Below are 18371 nucleotides of genomic sequence, written 5' to 3'. Positions count from 1 at the left end.
GAAAGTCAGTATTCACTCAGCCTGCTACAAGATACAGGTAAATCGTTTTCCTTATCTTTATATCGATCTAGGGGCTAGAAATGCACTTTTCAAAGGTGGATCTGGCTAGTATGGGATTCCAACCTCCTCGCCAGCCAGGAGTTGAGGTAAAGGAATTCTTTCTTTTCGAGACAGTCGCATCCCTTCCTCTTCTCACACAGACCCCCGGAGTCCACAGCCCTACTTGAGCCCTCATCTTCCCCTCAGGCCCGGCTTTCTCTGACATGAATCCCTGCAGGACAGAGCTATCCGAGGGACCCAATGGAGCAGTGGGAATTCACATTTTTAACGAATGGTTTGAGAAGCAGAGTGGCTTAGTGGAAAGACCATGGGCTTGGGAGTCAGAGGTCATGGGTTCTAATCCCGGCTACGCTGTTTGTCAGTTGTGGGACCTTGGGCAAACACTTAACTTCTCTGTGCCTCAATTACCTCATCTGTAAAATGGGGAAGAAGACTGTGGGCCCTACGTGGGACAACCTGATTACCTTGTATCTACCCAAGCACTTAGAACAGTGCTTGGCACATAGTAAGCGCTTAACAAATACCATAAAAGAAAAAAAAATAACAGCTGCTTGATTATATTCTCTGACTACGGGTTTTTCTGAGAGCAAAAACCTTTACATGTTTTTCCTTCCTTGGATCTTGAAATAAGCAGTCCAAAAGGAAGAAATATGAATTTCTACCCCCTAGATGGGACTACTGTCCACAAGTGGAGGTGATGATTTTTTGTAAAGCTTGTTCTCATATGCTAAGTGGATATTCAGCGCTTAGAACAGTGCCTTGCACACAGTAAGCGCTTAACAAATACCATCTTCATCATCATATTAGGCACCAATGAAAAATGCATGCCTTCAATCAATCTTTGGCTCATTTATTATGCCCTTAGCCTGGTGCCCCGATTCTCAACAGGAAGGCCAAGGTATCATGCCGTGCTACTTGGTTAAAAAAAAAAAAAAAGGGATCAACGGTTGCAATTCCAAACAATCCTCAAAATAAAAGCCAGTTACCCAAATTACTACTAAGACAGAGAGACAGCAGAACATCAGATAATGAATGTTGGGATGATTGAGAAAATCATTATTAGAAGACAGGAAACAACAGTGAAAATGATATTTCCCTAGTGACTAGTACAATCGGTACCCTAGGGATCCTAATCAAGCGCTTAGTACAGTGCTCTGCACACAGTAAGCGCTCAATAAATATGATTGAATGAATAATAAAGTTCATAATATCACAGCCAATATAGATGCCATATTAACCAACCTATTGATAAATGTTACACAGCAAAGCCCAGCCGCCCTATTATTAAGGAATGTGTCTAATGCCCAAGTATTTTTCCCTATAATATATAGTTTGGAAACACTGGGACCTAGCCATTTAAAGTGCTTTGGAGGATAATTTCTGGGGATACAAAGAAGCAGCAATCCCTGGTGGAAAGAGAGTCAAAAAGTGGACCACGAGTCAAAAAAACCTGGGTTCTAATCCTGCACTGCCAGTTACTATTATCATTATTAATTATTAATTATTATTAATTAATTATCATCATTAGTATTAGTAATAAAAATCATGACAATAATATTTGTTAAGTACCTACTATGTGCCAAGCACAGCTCTCAGCGCTGAGGTAGATACAAGGTAACCAGGTTGGACATAGTCCCTGTCCCAAATGGGGCTCACAGTCTTGATCCTCATTTTACAGATGATTTGTTCATGCATGCATTCATTCATTCATTCATTCATTCATTCAATTGTATTTATTCAGCACTGTGTGCAGAGCACTGCACTAAGCGCTTGGAAATTACGATTCAGCAACAAATAGAAACAATCCCTACCCAACAACTGGCTCACAGTCTATAAGTGAAGTGACTTGCCAAGGTCACACAACAGAGAAATGGCAGAGCCGGGATTAGGCCCCACATCCTCTGACTCCAGGCCCATGCTCTTCCCATTAGGCCATGCTGCTTGTTACCTACTGTGAGACTTGGGCAAATCACTTAACTGCTCTGTGCCTCAATTTCCTCATTTGTAGATCTCTCTCCAACTTAGACTGTGAACTCCTTGTGGGGACAACGACCGTGTCTGACCGGTTCAACTTGTATCTAACCTAGTGTCTAGAACAGTGATTGACAATTAAGTCAGCACTTAACAGAGAAGCAGTATTCATTCATTCAATCATATTTATTGAGCACTTACTGTGTGCAGAGCACTGTACTAAGCACTTACCTAATGAAAAAAGCATGGGGCTGGGAGTTCAGAGGACATGGGTTCTAATTCTACCTCTGCCACATATCTGTTGTATGATCCTGGGAAAATCACTTCATTTATCTGTGCCTCAATTCCCTCATCTGTAAAAGGGAGATTAAGACTGTGAGCCCACTGTGGGACATGGACTGTGCCCAACCGATTATCTTGTATTTATCCCAGTGCTTAGCTTGGCACATAGTAAGCCCTTAAATACCATAATCATTACTATTATGATCATCTACCCCAGCACTTTGTACAGTGCCTGGCGCACAGCAAGTGCTTACCAAATACCATTAAAAATAAACCATAATAATATTACCCAGGGGTCAGGACCCAAACGATCTCACATAGAAATGAGCTACACTCTCCTCTGCCTTTCCCTTATTGATCTAAGAGAGCCACCACTGGCAAGCAGCATGGCTGAGCTAGGAATTCCACCCGTCGCCTTGGACACCTTACCCCATTGTGACTGAGTCAGCCAGAGACGGGGTGAGCCGGCGGTTATGGGGACAGTGTGAGACTCTCCCCTGCCTCAGGTTCATTCACTACACACAGCTGAAGCCAGTGTGTGCCAGACCACTCTCAAACTGGCCCCTTTGCCAGAATATGTGACCCAAGAAGAGTTGTTGGAGGGCAAATAATACTGATGGTATTTGTTAAGCGTTTACTATGTGCCAACCACTATTCTAAGCGCTAGATGTGCTGAAAGGGTGTGCCTCCTATATATCAATCGACTGTATTTATTGAGCCCTTATTATGTGCGGAGCACTTGCCCTCTCTTCCCAGTCTTACTGAAGGTATATCTCCTCCAAGAAGTCTTCCCTGACTAACCCCTGCTTTACTCCTCTCCCACTCCCTTCTGCATCACCCTAACTTGCTCCCTTTATTCATGCCCCCTCCATCCCCACAGCACTTTTGAAAATATCTGTAATTTATTTGTTTTAATGTCTGTCTCCCCTTCTACTGGGAATGTGTCTGTTCCGTTGTATTCTCCCAAGTGCTTAATGCACTGTTCTGCACACAGTAAATACTCAATAAATACCACTGAGTGACTGACTGGCCAGGAGAGTGCAACAACAGAATTAGCAGGCACGTTCCCTGCCTCTAACTATCTTGGGGGAAGACAAACATTTACGTGAAGAGAGAAACTAATCAATCAATCAATCAATCAATCAATCGTATTTATGGAGCACTTACTGTGTGCAGAGCACTGTACTAAGCGCTTGGGAAGTACAAGTTGGCAACATATAGAGACGGTCCCTACCCAACAGTGGACTCACAGTCTAGAAGGGGGAGACAGAGAACCAAACAAAACATATTAACAAAATAAAATAAATAGAATAAATATGTACAAGTAAAATAAATAAATAGAGTAATGAATACGTGCAAACATATATACATATATACAGGTGCTGTGGGGAAGGGAAGGAGGTAAGGCGGGGGGGATGGAGAGGAGGAGGAGGGGGAGAGGAAGGAGGGGCTCAGTCTTGGAAGGCCTCCTGGAGGAGGTGAGCTCTACACCTTCCCAAACAGGACTGCAGCTCTCTTTCCTCCCACTCACTTTCCTTCCCTTTCATGTCCATTAGACCGTAAATTCCTGGAGGGCAGGGATCATCCTGACCAAATCTATTGGACTGTAATCTCCCTAGTGCTTGGTATAATGTTCTGCATAGGGCAAGCGCTCAATCAATGGTATTTATGGAGCTCTTAATTTGTAAAGTACCAATAAATACCACTGATTTTCTTAACGGTATCTGTAAAGTTCTTACTACGTGTCAAGCATTGTACTAAGTGCTGGCCTAGATACAAGATAATCAGGTTGAACCCAGTCCATGTCCCACATGGGGCTTAGAGTCTTTAATCCAAATTTTACAGATGAGGGAACTGAGACCCAGGGAAATGAAGTGTCTTGTCGAGGGTCACACAGCAGACAAGAGGCGGAGCCATGATTAGAATCCAGGTCCTTCTGACTCTTAGGCCCGTGCTCTATTCACGAGTCCATGTTGCTCTCCTTGCCTGACTTAGCTGCACTTCCCCTAATGAACAACGAATTCCTCCCTGTCCCAGGCCACCTCAGGCCCATTTGGGCTACTGTAGGACGCTCCCACCTCATCGCCCTCATGGACATGATACGGCTGAACTGGACCTGGAACAAACTGACCTAAGCCCTATGCTGAAAGATCTCACAGTCAGCAAAAATGGCAGATCACACAGGCAACTGGACATCACCCAACAAGAATGTGAACAACATAAATGCAACACTAAGATTATGAGGGCAAGGCAAGTCAAAGGAATTGTATATCTTGCACATATCCTGTAGACCGTAAATTCCTTGGTGGCAGGGACTGCATCTAGCAACTCCAGTGTACTGCACTCTCCCAAGTTCTAAGTCAGTCCTCTGCACACAGGAAGTGCTCAAGAAGTATCACTGATCGATTGATTGCCCAATATAGGAATATTAGTCTATCAGTTCTTCTCTTCCAATTCCAATGAGGCAGGATAGAAGCTTTATGTAGGTAACTAAGACAGAGAAGTTACGTGACTTGCTCAAGGTCACCCAGCAGACAAGTGAAGGAGCCAGGTCCTTCTGATTCCCAGGCCCGTGCTCTCTCCACTAGGCCATGCTGCTTCCAAGTGCTGCTTGGCACTTACTGTGCACCAAGCACTGTACTAACTGCTGAGGCAGGCTCTGGGCATGTCACTCTCCTCCTCAAAAATCTCCAGTGGTTGCCTATCAACCTACGAATCAAGCAAAAACTCCTCACCCTCAGCTTCAAGGCTGTCCATCACCTCACCCCCTCCTACCTCACCTCCTTTCTCTCCTTCTACAGCCCAGCCCACACCTTCCTCTCCTCTGCCGCTAATCTCCTCACCGTGCCTTGTTCTCGCCCGTCTTGCTGTCGACCCCTGGCCCACGTCCTTCCCCTGGCCTGGAATGCCCTCCCTCCGCACATCCGCCAAGCTAGCTCTCTTCCTCCCTTCAAAGCCCTACTGAGAGCTCACCTCCTCCAGGAGGCCTGCCCTGACTGAGCCCCCTTTTTCCTCTCCTCCTCCCCATAACCCCCGCCCTACCTCCTTCCCCTCCCCACAGCACTTGTATATATTTGTACAGATTTATTACTCTATTTTACTTGTACGTATTTATTACTCTATTTTGTTAATGATGTGCATATAGCTAAAATTCTATTTATTCTGACAGTTTTGACACCTGTCTACATGTTTTGTTGTCTGTCTCCCCCTTCTAGACTGTGAGCCTGTTGTTGGGTAGGGACCGTCTCTATATGTTGCCAACTTCTACTTCCCAAGTGCTTAATACAGTGCTCTGCACACAGTAAGTGCTCAATAAATAGGATTGAATGAATGAATGAAGTAGATAATCAGGTTGGATACAGTCCTACTTCACACTGGGCTTACAGTCTCAGTAGGAGGGAGTAGGATTTAATCCCCATTTTACAGATGAGGGAATTGAGGCACAGAGAAATTAAATGACTTGCTGAGGGCCTATCTTCTAGAGACATTTAAACAGATAAATTATTGGTGAAAGGTGGTTTGGGTTGCAAGGAGACAGTCTATATTTCAACCCCGTATAAGGAACAGACCTTCCACAGAACCTGATTTTGAAACTACATGTTCTGTGAAGTGCGGATTTGTGTTTGTGTGAACATGATGCTGTGTCTATAGTGGCTCACAATATATATTTGAAGTAATTCAGGTAGCTTGACAGTCAGAGAACTAGATCACCAACGTGTAATAAAGGCACTTTCTATTGTAACTATTTGACTTTTTCAGAAGTTGTTTGTTATACAAATGTGTCAAGATTTTGAATTGAAAATAATTGGGTAAATTCTTATTTAAAAAAAAATCTGAGAACAAAAGCCGTGTGTCAAAATAGAAGGAAAACATTTCAGCTGATATGCTAGAAACACCTGTTCTCCCTCCTACTAAGGCTGTGAGCCTTCGCAGGACAGGGACATTCATTCGTTCATTCACTCAATCGCATTTATTGAGCGCTTACTGTGTGCAGAGCACTGTACTAAGCACTTGGAAAATACAATTCAGCAATAGAGCCAATCCCTGCCCACACTGGGCTTACAGTCTAGAAGGGGGGAGAGAGTATCTGACCTGATTCTCTTACATCTACCCTACTGAACATATAGTAAGTGCTTAAAAAATGTAATAATAACAATAAGCAGAGTGGGGATTAGAACCTAGATCCTCTAACTCCCAGGCCCATGCTCTTTCCACTAGGCCACACTGTTCCTTGCTGACCTGACTTGACACATTTGGAAAACCACAATAATAGCAGACACAATCTCTCCCCTCAAGAAACCACTCAATGTAGCCAGGGAGACATGCTAAAACAAATTACATGAACAGGAAGCAAATGAGTTTCCAGGTAAGCACATAAACGCTGAGGAAGTTGGGGTGACTGCCTAAACATTTAGGGGATACTTTTGTGTCAGTGTCTCTGGAGGTAGGTAAATAGGTTGGGGAGATGACTGGGGAATTTACCTATGTCTAACCACTGTGCTGGAGAAGCTCGGATTGGTTTCTGTTTGGCTCAGTTTTCTTGCAGCAATTTTGTGGTTAAAGCTCATTTAGAAGAGCTCCATTATAAAGTCACCCCAGGCGAAAAATAAAATCTTATTGCTTATCATTAGCCACATCTATATTTGTGTTTCACGGCCTCATCTCTATCAGGCTGTGATTCACAGGAATCCCGTGAACAAAGCCTCTGCTTTAGCATTTGGCCTCCATGCCATTAGAAATCCTCTCTCCTGACCTCAGAGCAGAAAACAAACAATTTCCTCTCTTCCTCCTGCTCATCTTTCATCCTGATGAGGGGTTTTACCACGGGAAATGGAAGTCAGAGAAGTTAATGTTCTCAAGCCTGCAAAGGGTTGTTATATGTGTTAGAAAACGAATCCCCAAATGAAGGGAAAGTATGATTTAAAGGAGCTTCAATGATTTCAAATAAGCTCCATTTCACATTTCAGGCTGCTCATAGTTCAACTACCTGGAGGTTTCCCCAAGTATGGTACAATTGGTCATCTCAATCGGTCACGTCCTTGTGGTCTGAGAGCCATGTGAAGGCCAGTGATAGAGGGGAAAAATAGCTCTCTGCACATCAGAACCCTCTGACTCCTAAAGGAAACCTGCAGCCTTGTTCAGAAAGCCCAAAGGGAAGAGCTCCGGCAAGTGGAAACACTGGGCGTGTCCATGATTGGATCATTTGGATGAATCCCTAAATGGATACAACAATCCTGACGAGGTCCGCTAAGCTCCTTGTTTCCAGAGAGAAAATCTATATTGATGGCAACTGGACATGAAGAGGCAGAGACTTTAGAAACGACAGGTGTACTGACCAGAAATTAATTGGGACCTTAAAGCAGCAGTGATCCTGGGATGGAAAAATAAGTGTGTTCAAACCAGTCTTTCCACTTCACTTGACATCAGGTGAGTGCTTTCTATCCCTACTTAGTCTCTGGGCTCTAATTTCTTTTCTACAGCACCCAATAGAGCCTGTACATCCACCAGTTCTAACACACACACACACACACACACACACACACACACTCTCTCTCTCTCTCTCTCTCTCTCTCTCTCTCTCTCTCTCTCTCTTGAATGGTCATTTCTCCAAATCCCTTCCTGATCAATCTTTTCTATCCTGCCGTGCTCCAAGATGCATTGAGCAAATCAGGAAACTGAAATCACGGGACATTTCTGATTCACCGAAACATTCTCCCAACTCAACAGGCTGTTGACATCATCAAAATAATCTCAGACAAGTTTTTGAGACAGATATCCAAGTGCTGTTCCTGCATTTATTATTTTCCTTGTCTTAATAGTCATTAGTATATATAAAAGGCTTACTATGTGAAGAGCACTGTATTAAGTGTTGTTCCTGCATTTATTATTTTCCTTGTCTTAGTAGTCATTAGTAAATACTAAGGGCTTACTATGTGAAGAGCACTGTATTAAGTGCTGGGAGAGAATTAGACGTGACCCTGTCCCTCAGGGGCTCATCATCTAAGAACCCAAGATGGAAGAATGTGTCTGGTGACAGGCACATCAAGAATGGTGACATGCTACAAAACACCACTGAATAAAATAAAATGAAAACAAAGACAGAATCAGTTTGGTGCTGTTTATAGAGGAGAAGAATTTCAGCTTCCTCATGACTTGGAGACGAAGACACACCCATAGCCACAACAACTACTACAGCAGCCAACAGTCTTCCTGGGGTTTGGTGGAGACCTCATTTTTTTTCTTTAGCAGTACTGGGTAAGCACTTACTATGTGTCAGGCACTGTACTAGGCGCTGGGGTAGATTCAAGCTAGTCAGGTTGGACACAGTGCATGTGCCAACTGCAGCTCAGTGGAAAGAGCCCGGGCTTTGGAGTCAGAAGTCATGGGCTCAAATCCCAGCTCTGTCAATTGTCAGCTGTGTGACTTTGGGCAAGTCACTTAACTTCTCTGTGCCTCAGTTCCCTCATCTGTAAAATGGGGATTGACTGTGAGCCCCCTATGGGACAACCTGATCACCTTGTAACCTCCCCAGTGCTTAGAACAGTGCTTTGCACATAGTAAGCGCTTAATAAATGCCATCATTAATTAATTAATCAATTTACAGATGAGGTAACAGGCCCAGAGAAGTGAAGTGACTTGCCCAAGATCACACAGCAATAAGTGCCAGAGCCGGGATGAGAACCTAAGTCCTTTTGATTCCCAGGCCCTGGCTCTACCCATTAGGCCACGCTGCTTTTCATGTGGTGGGTGTTTTTTTCTCTTTCCCGCTGGGGTTGTGGAAGGCAGGAAGGAATGGCACCTCGATGGTGCCAGTTCCCGGGAAGGCAGCGTGGCTGTCTGTAGGGTCGGAGATATAATAATAATAATGATCGCATTTATTGAGTGCTTACTATGTGCAAAGCACTGTTCTAAGTGCTGGGGAGGTTACAAGGTGATCCTGACAAGGTCCGCTAAGCTCCTTGTTTCCAGAGAGAAAATCTATATTGATGGCAACTGGACATGAAGAGGCAGAGACTTTAGAAACGACAGGTGAACTGACTGGAAATTAATTGGGACCGTAAAGCAGCAGTGATCCCGGGATGGAAAAAATAAGTGTGTTCAAACTAGAATCTTGATGAGGTGATGAGGTTGTCCCACACACAGTCATCATCCCCATTTTACAGGTGAAGGAACTGAGGCCCAGAGAAGTGAAGTGACTTGCCTGAAGTCACACAGCTGACTAGTGGTGGAGCCGGGATTTGAACCCATGACCTCTGACTCCAAAGCCCGTGCTCTTTCCACTGAGCCATGCTGAGGTAAGCCAAGGGCATGTGGCAGTAGCTTTTATCTCTGATCTGGTGCACCAGAGGTTGTCCTGAGCAATCAATCAATCAATCAATCAATCATATTTATTGAGCACTTACTGTGTGCAGAGCACTGTACTAATCGCTTGGGAAGTACAAGTTGGCAACATATAGAGACAGTCCCTACCCAACAGTGTGCTCACAGTCTAAAAGGGGGAGACAGAGAACAAAACCAAATATACTAACAAAATAAAATAAATAGAATAGATATGTACAAGTAAAATAAATAATCAATCAATCGTATTTATTGAGCGCTTACTGTGTGCAGAGCACTGTACAAAGCGCTTGGGAAGTACAAGCTGGCAACATATAGAGACAGTCCCTACCCAACAGTGGGCTCACAGTCTAAAAGGGGGAGGCAGAGAACAAAACCAAACCTACTAGCAAAATAAAATAAATAGAATAGATATGTACAAGTAAAATAAATACATAGAGTAATAAATATGTACAAACATATATACATATATACAGGTGCTGTGGGGAAGGGAAGGAGGTAGACTTAGCAGTAGACTAAGCGTTCTTCCTAGTGGCGATGGGGCGGGGGGGGCGGTGCCCAAAGCTCTTAGCCTGGAATCCGGCTTCGAGGGCTTTCTGCAGGGCCCTGCCTGTTTCCTAGCCTCCCTCCGCCCGTTGTTCTTGGGCGCTTACTGGGCGCGCGGGGCCTGGAGGGCGGTGCGGAGGAGGAGGGGGGCGGCGCGAGGGCGCACCCACAGAGGGAGGGATGGGGGGGGAGGGAGAGAGAGAGCGTAAATAGAGTAATAAATATGTACAAACATATATACATATATACAGGTGCTGTGGGGAAGAGAAGGAGGTAAGATGGGGGGGATAGAGGGGGGACGAGGGGGAGAGGAAAGAAGGGGCTCAGTCTGGGAAGGCCTCCTGGAGGAGGTGAGCTCTCAGTAGGGCCTTGAAGGGAGGAAGAGAGCTAGCTTGGCGGATGGGCAGAGGGAGGGCATTCAGGTCTGGGGGATGACATGGGCCGGGGGTCGATGGCGGGACAGGCGAGAACGAGGTACGATGAGGAGATTAGTGGCAGAGGAGCGGAGGGTGCGGGGTGGTCTGTAGAAGGAGAGAAGGGAGGTGAGGTAGGAGGGGGCGAGGTGATGGAGAGTCTTGAAGCCCAGGGTGAGGAGTTTCTGCCTGATGAGCGGATTGATTGGTAGCCACTGGAGATTTTTGAGGAAGTGAGTAACATGCCCAGAGTGTTTCTGGACAAAGACAATCCGGGCAGCAGCATGAAGTATGGATTGAAGTGGGGAGAGACACAAGGAAGGGAGATCAGAGAGAAGGCTGATGCAGTAGTCCAGATGGGATAGGATGAGAGCTTGAACGAGCAGGGTAGCGGTATGGATGGAGAGGAAAGGGCAGATCTTGGCAATGTTGCGGAGCTGAGACCGGCAGGTTTTGGTGAGCAGAGGCCCTTGATGGCAGGAGGGAATGTGGCAGTTACTGTGGATATCGAGAAGCAGCATTGGTTTGGGAGTTAGAGGATGTGGGTTCTAATCCCAGCTCCGCCACGTGCCTGCTGTGTGACTCTGGGCAAGTCAGTTCACTTCTCTGAGACTCAGTTCTCTCATCTGTAAAATGAGGATTAAGACTATGAGCCCCAGGTGGGACAACCGGATTAACTTGTATCTACCCCGTGCTTGGCACATGATAAGAGGCTAGCAAATACCATAATTATTACGTCAGTCAGTCAACCATATTTACTGAGCACTTACTGTGTGCAGAACACTGTATTAAGTGCTTGAGAGGCTATGAGAGAACAATATAACTTGACACATTCCCTGCCCACAACAAGTTTACAGACTAGGGGATGCTTTCCTTGGCAAAGGTCTTATGCTATTGTTATATTCTATCAGTTCATCTTTCCTTATACATCCATTGTCAACCTTCCTCCTGCTTATCCTGCTTTGGGGATCAGGAACTAGCTCTAATTCTCACCCGCATATTTTTCCCCGGTGCTTAGCAGAGTGCTTGGCACTTAATGGATACAAATGCTACCACATGCTCGTGTTTGTTAATTGCATTGCATTCTTGAAACTGTTATGGACTTAAAATAAGTGTGCAGAAAACTGAAGTTATGCATCTTTGTCCATTCAGAATACCTTATGCGCAAAGAACTGCATTAGCAAAACTTCTCTTCTCCATTTACACCCACTCCCTTGAAGAACTCATTCACTGCATATGGCTTCAACTACCATCTCTTTGCAAATGACTCCCAAATCTCCCTCTCTAGCCTTGACCTCTCCCCTTCTCTGATGTCACATTTCCTCCCGACTTCAGGATAGCTCTACTTAGATGTCCAAAACAGAGCTCCTCATCTTCCTGCCCAAAACATTTTCTCCCAATGTCTTTCTCACCACTGTTGACAACACGACAGTCCTCCCTACGGAACACGCCTGCAACCTAGGCATAGCCTCGACTCATCTCTCTCCAATTCAGTCACCAAATCCTGATGGTTTAGTCTTTATAATATTTCTGGAATCTATCCCTTTCGCTCCTTCCAAAGTGCTACCACACCATCAGAGACTATCTCGACTTATATGTCGGTTTCTGGCTGACTTTCACGGTGGTCAGTCCAACGAGCTCCCATGCTCACAGGGCAGGGAAATTGACCCTGAAGTGTCTCTCCCTGAAGGAAGCTTAATTAATGCCTTTTGTGGCAGGAAACTTTAACCACTGAGAGGGAAGGATGGGGAAGGAAAAAGGGGGACCAGGTTGTTGGGAAAGGATGACCACTGGGCATTTTGAAGCAAGAGATGGGGCTCCTTGTATCTGAGAGAGTAGAACATAAGGAAAGGTCAGAGCTGCGACCCTGGTTGGACATAGAACACATGGAGGGATTGGAGATTAGAGAAGCAGCCAGAGGTTTTGGGTTCTAATCCCAACTCCACTACTTATAAACTGTGTGACTTTGGGCAAGTCACTTAACTTTTCTGAGCCTCAGTTACCTCATCTGTAAAATGGGGATTAAAACTGTGAGTCCCACGTGGTACAACCTGACTACCTTGTATCTACCCCAGTGCTTAGGACAGTGCTTGGCACACACTAAGGGTTTAACAAATACCATTATTATTATTATAAAATTGGGAGTTGGAAGGTCATGGGTTCTAATCCTGCCTCCACCACTTGTCTGCTGTGAAGACAGTCTAGTCTTCTTTAAGACTGTAAGCCCATTGTTGGGTAGGGACTGTCTCTATAAGTTGCCAACTTGTACTTCCCAAGCGGTTAGTACAGTGCTCTGCACACAGTAAGCACTCAATAAATACTATTGAATGAATGAATGAATGCTGTGTGGCCTTGGGCAAGTCACTTAATTGCTCTTTTCCTCAGTAACCTCATCTGTAAACTGGGGATTGGGACTGTGAGCCCCACGTGGGACAAGGACTGTGTTCAACCTGATTTGCTTGCATCCACCCCGCACCTAGTACAGCAAGCATTTCACAAATACTAGAAAAGTGCTTACTTGGTGTAGGTCCATGGAATACTGCGATACCCAGAATCCCTCACTTTGTTGTGATATCCAGGATCCCTCGCTTTGTTATGATACCTAGAATTCCTTGCTCTGCTTTCTGCTCATGTGCCATATATTTCTAACTGCGCCACTCTTATGTAGGCCTTAGATAAGCCTTTGGCAAGCGGCCACCTCTGTCCGGTTCTGTCTAAAAGCCCGCCCCACACCTGCTGTGGTGCGGATGCTCCACGGATGTCCTGTGGATGGGGGCTGTCCTTGCACCAGGACCTCGACCGGCCGCCACAAGATTAAAGGTGATATGAACCCTATTGCAAAGGCTCCTCTCTCTTTCTTCAGTCTCGCCGAATCCAGAATGAATCTGCTTGGAGCTAAGCTCCTGCATTACACTTGGTAAGCGCTTAACAAATACCACAATTATTATAATTATTATTAGATTATCCTGGGTGAGGATATTCAGAGTGCATTGGCTAGGACTCCGGAGGAGGAAAGCTCTTGCTTCTCCGTGGCAGAAGCCACACTGAGAGACACTGGTTTCTGAACCCCTTAGAGATGGTGAATTTTGAACCTGGGAACCCCCTAGATCGGGGAGAAAACCAAAGGCATGTGAGCCCTGGGGTGCCCAGAGGAAAACAGGGAGTCCTCAGGGGAGGAAAAGCTTTAGGGTGAAAGGGGAAATAATAATAATAATAATAAGGATGGCATTTGTTAAGCACTTACTATCAATCAGTCAATCGTATTTATTGAGCGCTTACTGTGTGCAGAGCACTGTACTAAGCACTTGGGAAGTACAAGTTGGCAACATATAGAGACAGTCCCTACCCAACAGTGGGCTCACAGTCTAGAAGGGGGAGACAGAGAACAAAACCAAACATATTAACAAAATAAAATAAATAGAATAGATATGTACAAGTAAAATAAATAGAGTAATAAATATGTACAAACATATATACATATATACAGGTGCTGTGGGGAAGGGAAGGAGGTAAGACGTGGGGGAAGGAGAGGGGGCGAGGGGGAGCAAAGCACTGTTCTAAGCGCTGGGGGGGATACAAGGTATTTGTAGGTATTTATTTATTTATTTATTTTACTTGTACATATTTATTCTATTTATTTTACTTTGTTAATATGTTTTGTTTTGTTGTCTGTCTCCCCCTTCTAGACTGTGAGCCCACTGTTGGGTAGGGACCGTCTCTACATGTTGCCAACTTGTACTTCCCAAGTGCTTAATACAGTGCTCTGCACACAGTAAGTGCTCAATAAATATGATTGAATGAATGAATACGATGATCAGGTTGTCCCATGTGGGGCTCACAGTCTTCATTCCCATTTTACAGTTGAGGTAACTGAGGCTCAGAGAAGTTAAGTGACTTGCTCAAGGTCCCACAGCAGACAAGTGGCGGAGCTGGGATTAGAACCCAGATTCTGCTGACTCCCAAACCGGGGCTCTACCCACTAGGCCACGCCGCTTCCCTAGATCTTTTCTCCCCGCAAAAAGCTTGTGGGCCTTTTAGGAGTTTCCCGCTTCCTCAAGTCCCCCTGCCCAGAAAGGTGGTTTGAACTAGAATTTTTTTCTCAATGACCCCCTCATGAGCGCTTATGAACCGTAGTCATGCAGCAGACCGGTGGTTTAGGCAGAATTAGAACCCAGGTCCTTCTGACTCCCAGGCTCATGCTTCGGCCCCTGGGCCATGCTGCTTGCCTGTGGGAAATGCTCGCTAATCCAAGTTTCTTTTCGGGAAGATGAGCCAGTCTCCATAGCTACTAGATGCCAACATTCTTGTTTCATTGAGATTGCAACAGAGGCCGGATGGCAATCTAACCAACCCAAACCTAGAGTTAACCACCCTCACCTTAGAACGAGCCGAGGTTGACACAAGCTTAGAAATAATAATAATGGCATTTGTTAAGCACTTATTATGTGCCAGGCACTGTTCTAAGCTCTGGGGTAGATACAAGGTAGTCAGGTTGTCCCCCAGTCTTGGGGCTCACAGTCTTAATCCTTCTTTTACAGATGAGGTAACTGAGGCCCAGAGAAGTCAAGTGCCTTGCCCAAGGTCACACAGCAGACAAGTGATGGAGCCGGGATTAGAACCCATGACCTTCTGAGTCCTAGGCCTGTGCTCTATCCATTACACCATGCTGCTTCTCTGTCAGTAGTCACCATGGCTGAACCACATTCCCAAATCGGATACTGGTCAAGGTCGGGATTTAAATGGTATCAATCAATCGATATTTCTTGAACTCTTACTGTGTGCAGAGTGCTGTTCTAGGAACTTGGAAAAGTAAAATAGAACAGAGTTGGTAGGCATGTTCTCCGTTCACTGTGAGTTTGCATTCTGGCAGATTGAACGTGATATTATGCGGGGGAGAATACAGAAAAATATCAAATCTATAATTTTGTGTTCCAGTTGTTCTTCATCAAGCACCAAGTCACAGAATCAATCCACCGATAGTATTTATTGAGCACCTGTGTGCAGAGCACCATACTTAGTCCTCGGGAGAGCACTAGCAATTTACAACTTGTACTTCCTAAGCGCTTAGTACAGTGCTCTGCACACAGTAAGCATGCAATAAATACGATTGAAAGAATAAACAAGGCACACTCCCTACCCACAAGTACATTACAAGGCAGACATCATAATTAACAGATAGGAGGAAGTGCTTAAATACCAAAGAAGGTAAATAGATATGTGGATAAGGGAAAGAAGAGTTTGCAAAAGTCTTAAGATGATAGTTGGGAGGTTGTAAACTGGGGAAAAAGCAAATTAATCTGGTCAAGTGTCTTGAAGGAGGTGAAATTTCCAAAAGGTTTTGAATATTTAAAGGGGGAGGGAGTTCCCAGCAGTAGGAAGAGTGAAAGTTTGGAGTCAGAGGTGAGAGAGTCAAGAAAAGGTCACACGAGAAGATGAGCTTGGAAGGAATAGTAAGTGTGATCTGGGGCTTGGTAGGAAGAGAAAGTATCTAGTTAAGCATGTGTGAACTGAAAAAGTATTTTAAAACTTCTGTTTTAAGATGGATTTCTGCTGCCTCAGAGGCAAACTGAAATTAGCCTTCAAAGTTTAAAAAAAGACTTCAGGAGCTGAAAGGGACGTCTTACCTACATTGAATAAGTGCTATTGAATTCTATTTTTGAAGCCCTCCCAAATAGGACCATTTTATAATCGGTATATTCTTCATTTAATCTAATCGGTACCTTCTGAAAATCCACCTTTTCTTGTTTCCTTGTCTGATTTTTTTTTTAGTGGCATTTGTTAAGCGCTTATTATGTGCCAATCACTGTACTAAGCACAGGGGTAGATATAAGATAATCAGGTTGGACACAGTCCCTGTCCTACATGGGGCTCACTGCCTAAGAAGGAGGGAGTAGGATTTAATCCCCATTTGACAGTTAAGGAAATTGAGGCACAGAAAAGTTAAGTGACATGATCCAGATCATGCAGCAAAGTGGTAGAGATGGGATTAGAACCCAGGTCCTCTGATTCTCAGACCCACGCTCTTTCGTGGACTGTGTTCTCCCAGGAACTTAGTCTTTCACTTGGCACATAGTAAGCATCTAACACCACTCTTTTTATGATTCCTCCAGAGTTGAAATGAAGAGTAACTGACACCCTTTGCACACTAAAGACAAGCTACTCTCCTTTATCTTCTACACTATCAGTTTTCTTGTCATATGCTCATTCTTTCCCTCTTTAATTACCTTCATATTTTCCAAATTTCTCCATGTATAGAGATCTGGAGTGGGGCTGTTCTGTTCATGGAGAAAGATGAGGTCCACTGATTGTACAGGGATCAGTTTATTCCTCCAGGATAAAATCCCAGCTAGGCATCGTGAAGCAGCAGAGAAGCAGCGTGGCTCAGTGGAAAGAGCCCGGGCTTGGGAGTCAGAGGTCATGGGTTCGAATCCCAACTCTGCCAATTAGCTGTGTGACTTTGGGCAAGTCACTTCACTTCTCTGGGCCTCAGTTACCTCATCTGTAAAATGGGGATTAAGACTGTGAGCCCCAAGTGGGACAACCTGATCACTTTATAACTTCCCCAGCAGTTAGAACAGTGCTTTGCATGTAGTAAGTGCTTAACAAATGCCATTATTATTATTATCCCCATTTCCTGTCAGTCAGTCAGTTGTATTGATTGAGCACTTACTGTTTGCAGAACAATGAACTGAGCGCTTCAGAGAGTATAATAGAATAATATGACAGTCGCATTCTCTGCCCACTGTGAGTTTACAGTCTAGAGGGGGAGACAGATGTGACTATAAAGAAATACATGACAGCTATGTACATAAATGCTGTGGTGTTGGGAGGGAGGAATGAATAAAGGCAGCAAGTCAGGGGGAGACAGAGGGAGTGGAAGAAAAGGATAAGAAGGCTTAGTCAGGAAGGCCTCTTGGAGGAGGTGTGCCTTCAATAAGACTCTTTATCAGCAGCAGCACTGCCAGGCTGGTTGTGTTCTGTGACTCTGCCGTGATCCTTCGACTTCTACCAAATCTGTACAAAGCCAGACATTTCCTGGGCTAAGAATGAATGAGGGTGATTTTCTGCTCTCCCCAACCTTTTTATGGTATTTATTGAGCACTTACTATGTGCCAGGCACTGTTGTAAGAGCCGGGGCAGATCCAAACTAATCAGGTTGGACACAGTCCCTAAGTGGGGCTCACAGCCTTAATCCCCATTTTACAGATGAGGTAACTGAGGCACAGAGAAGTGAAGTGACTTGCCCAAGGTCACACAGAAGACAAGTGGCAGAGCCAGGATTAGAACCTTTGTCCTTCTGACTCTCAGGCCTGTGCTCTACCCATTAGACCACACGGCTTCCTTTTGTGTACAACCCTGCACGTGTTATTAGAATTCATCCTATTTGCGTCTGATCTCTTGTCCAACTGCCAAGATTGTTTTCCTTAGCAATGTTACGGGAAGCAGCGTGACCCAGTGGGAAGAGGCTTGGATGTTGGAAGACCTGGTTCTAATCCTGATTCTGCCACTTGCAGGCTATTCATTCCATCATATTTATTGAGTACTTACTGTGTGCAGAGCACTGTACTAAGCGCTAATGTGACCTTGGTCAAGTCTCTGGACTTCTCTTCGCCTCAGTTTCCTCATCTGTATAATGTGGGTTGAGACTGTGAGCCCCATGTGGGAAAGGGCTGTGTCCAATCAGATTACCCTTTATCTCTAAACTGTAAGCCTGCTGTGGGGAGGGAACTTGCTCTAATAATAATTATGGTATTTGTTGAG

The sequence above is a fragment of the Tachyglossus aculeatus genome, chromosome 2 (assembly GCF_015852505.1).
Source record: "Tachyglossus aculeatus isolate mTacAcu1 chromosome 2, mTacAcu1.pri, whole genome shotgun sequence".
Lineage (NCBI taxonomy): Eukaryota > Metazoa > Chordata > Mammalia > Monotremata > Tachyglossidae > Tachyglossus > Tachyglossus aculeatus.
The sequence above is the reverse complement of the archived record's forward strand: the minus strand, read 5'-3'. Positions refer to the sequence as shown.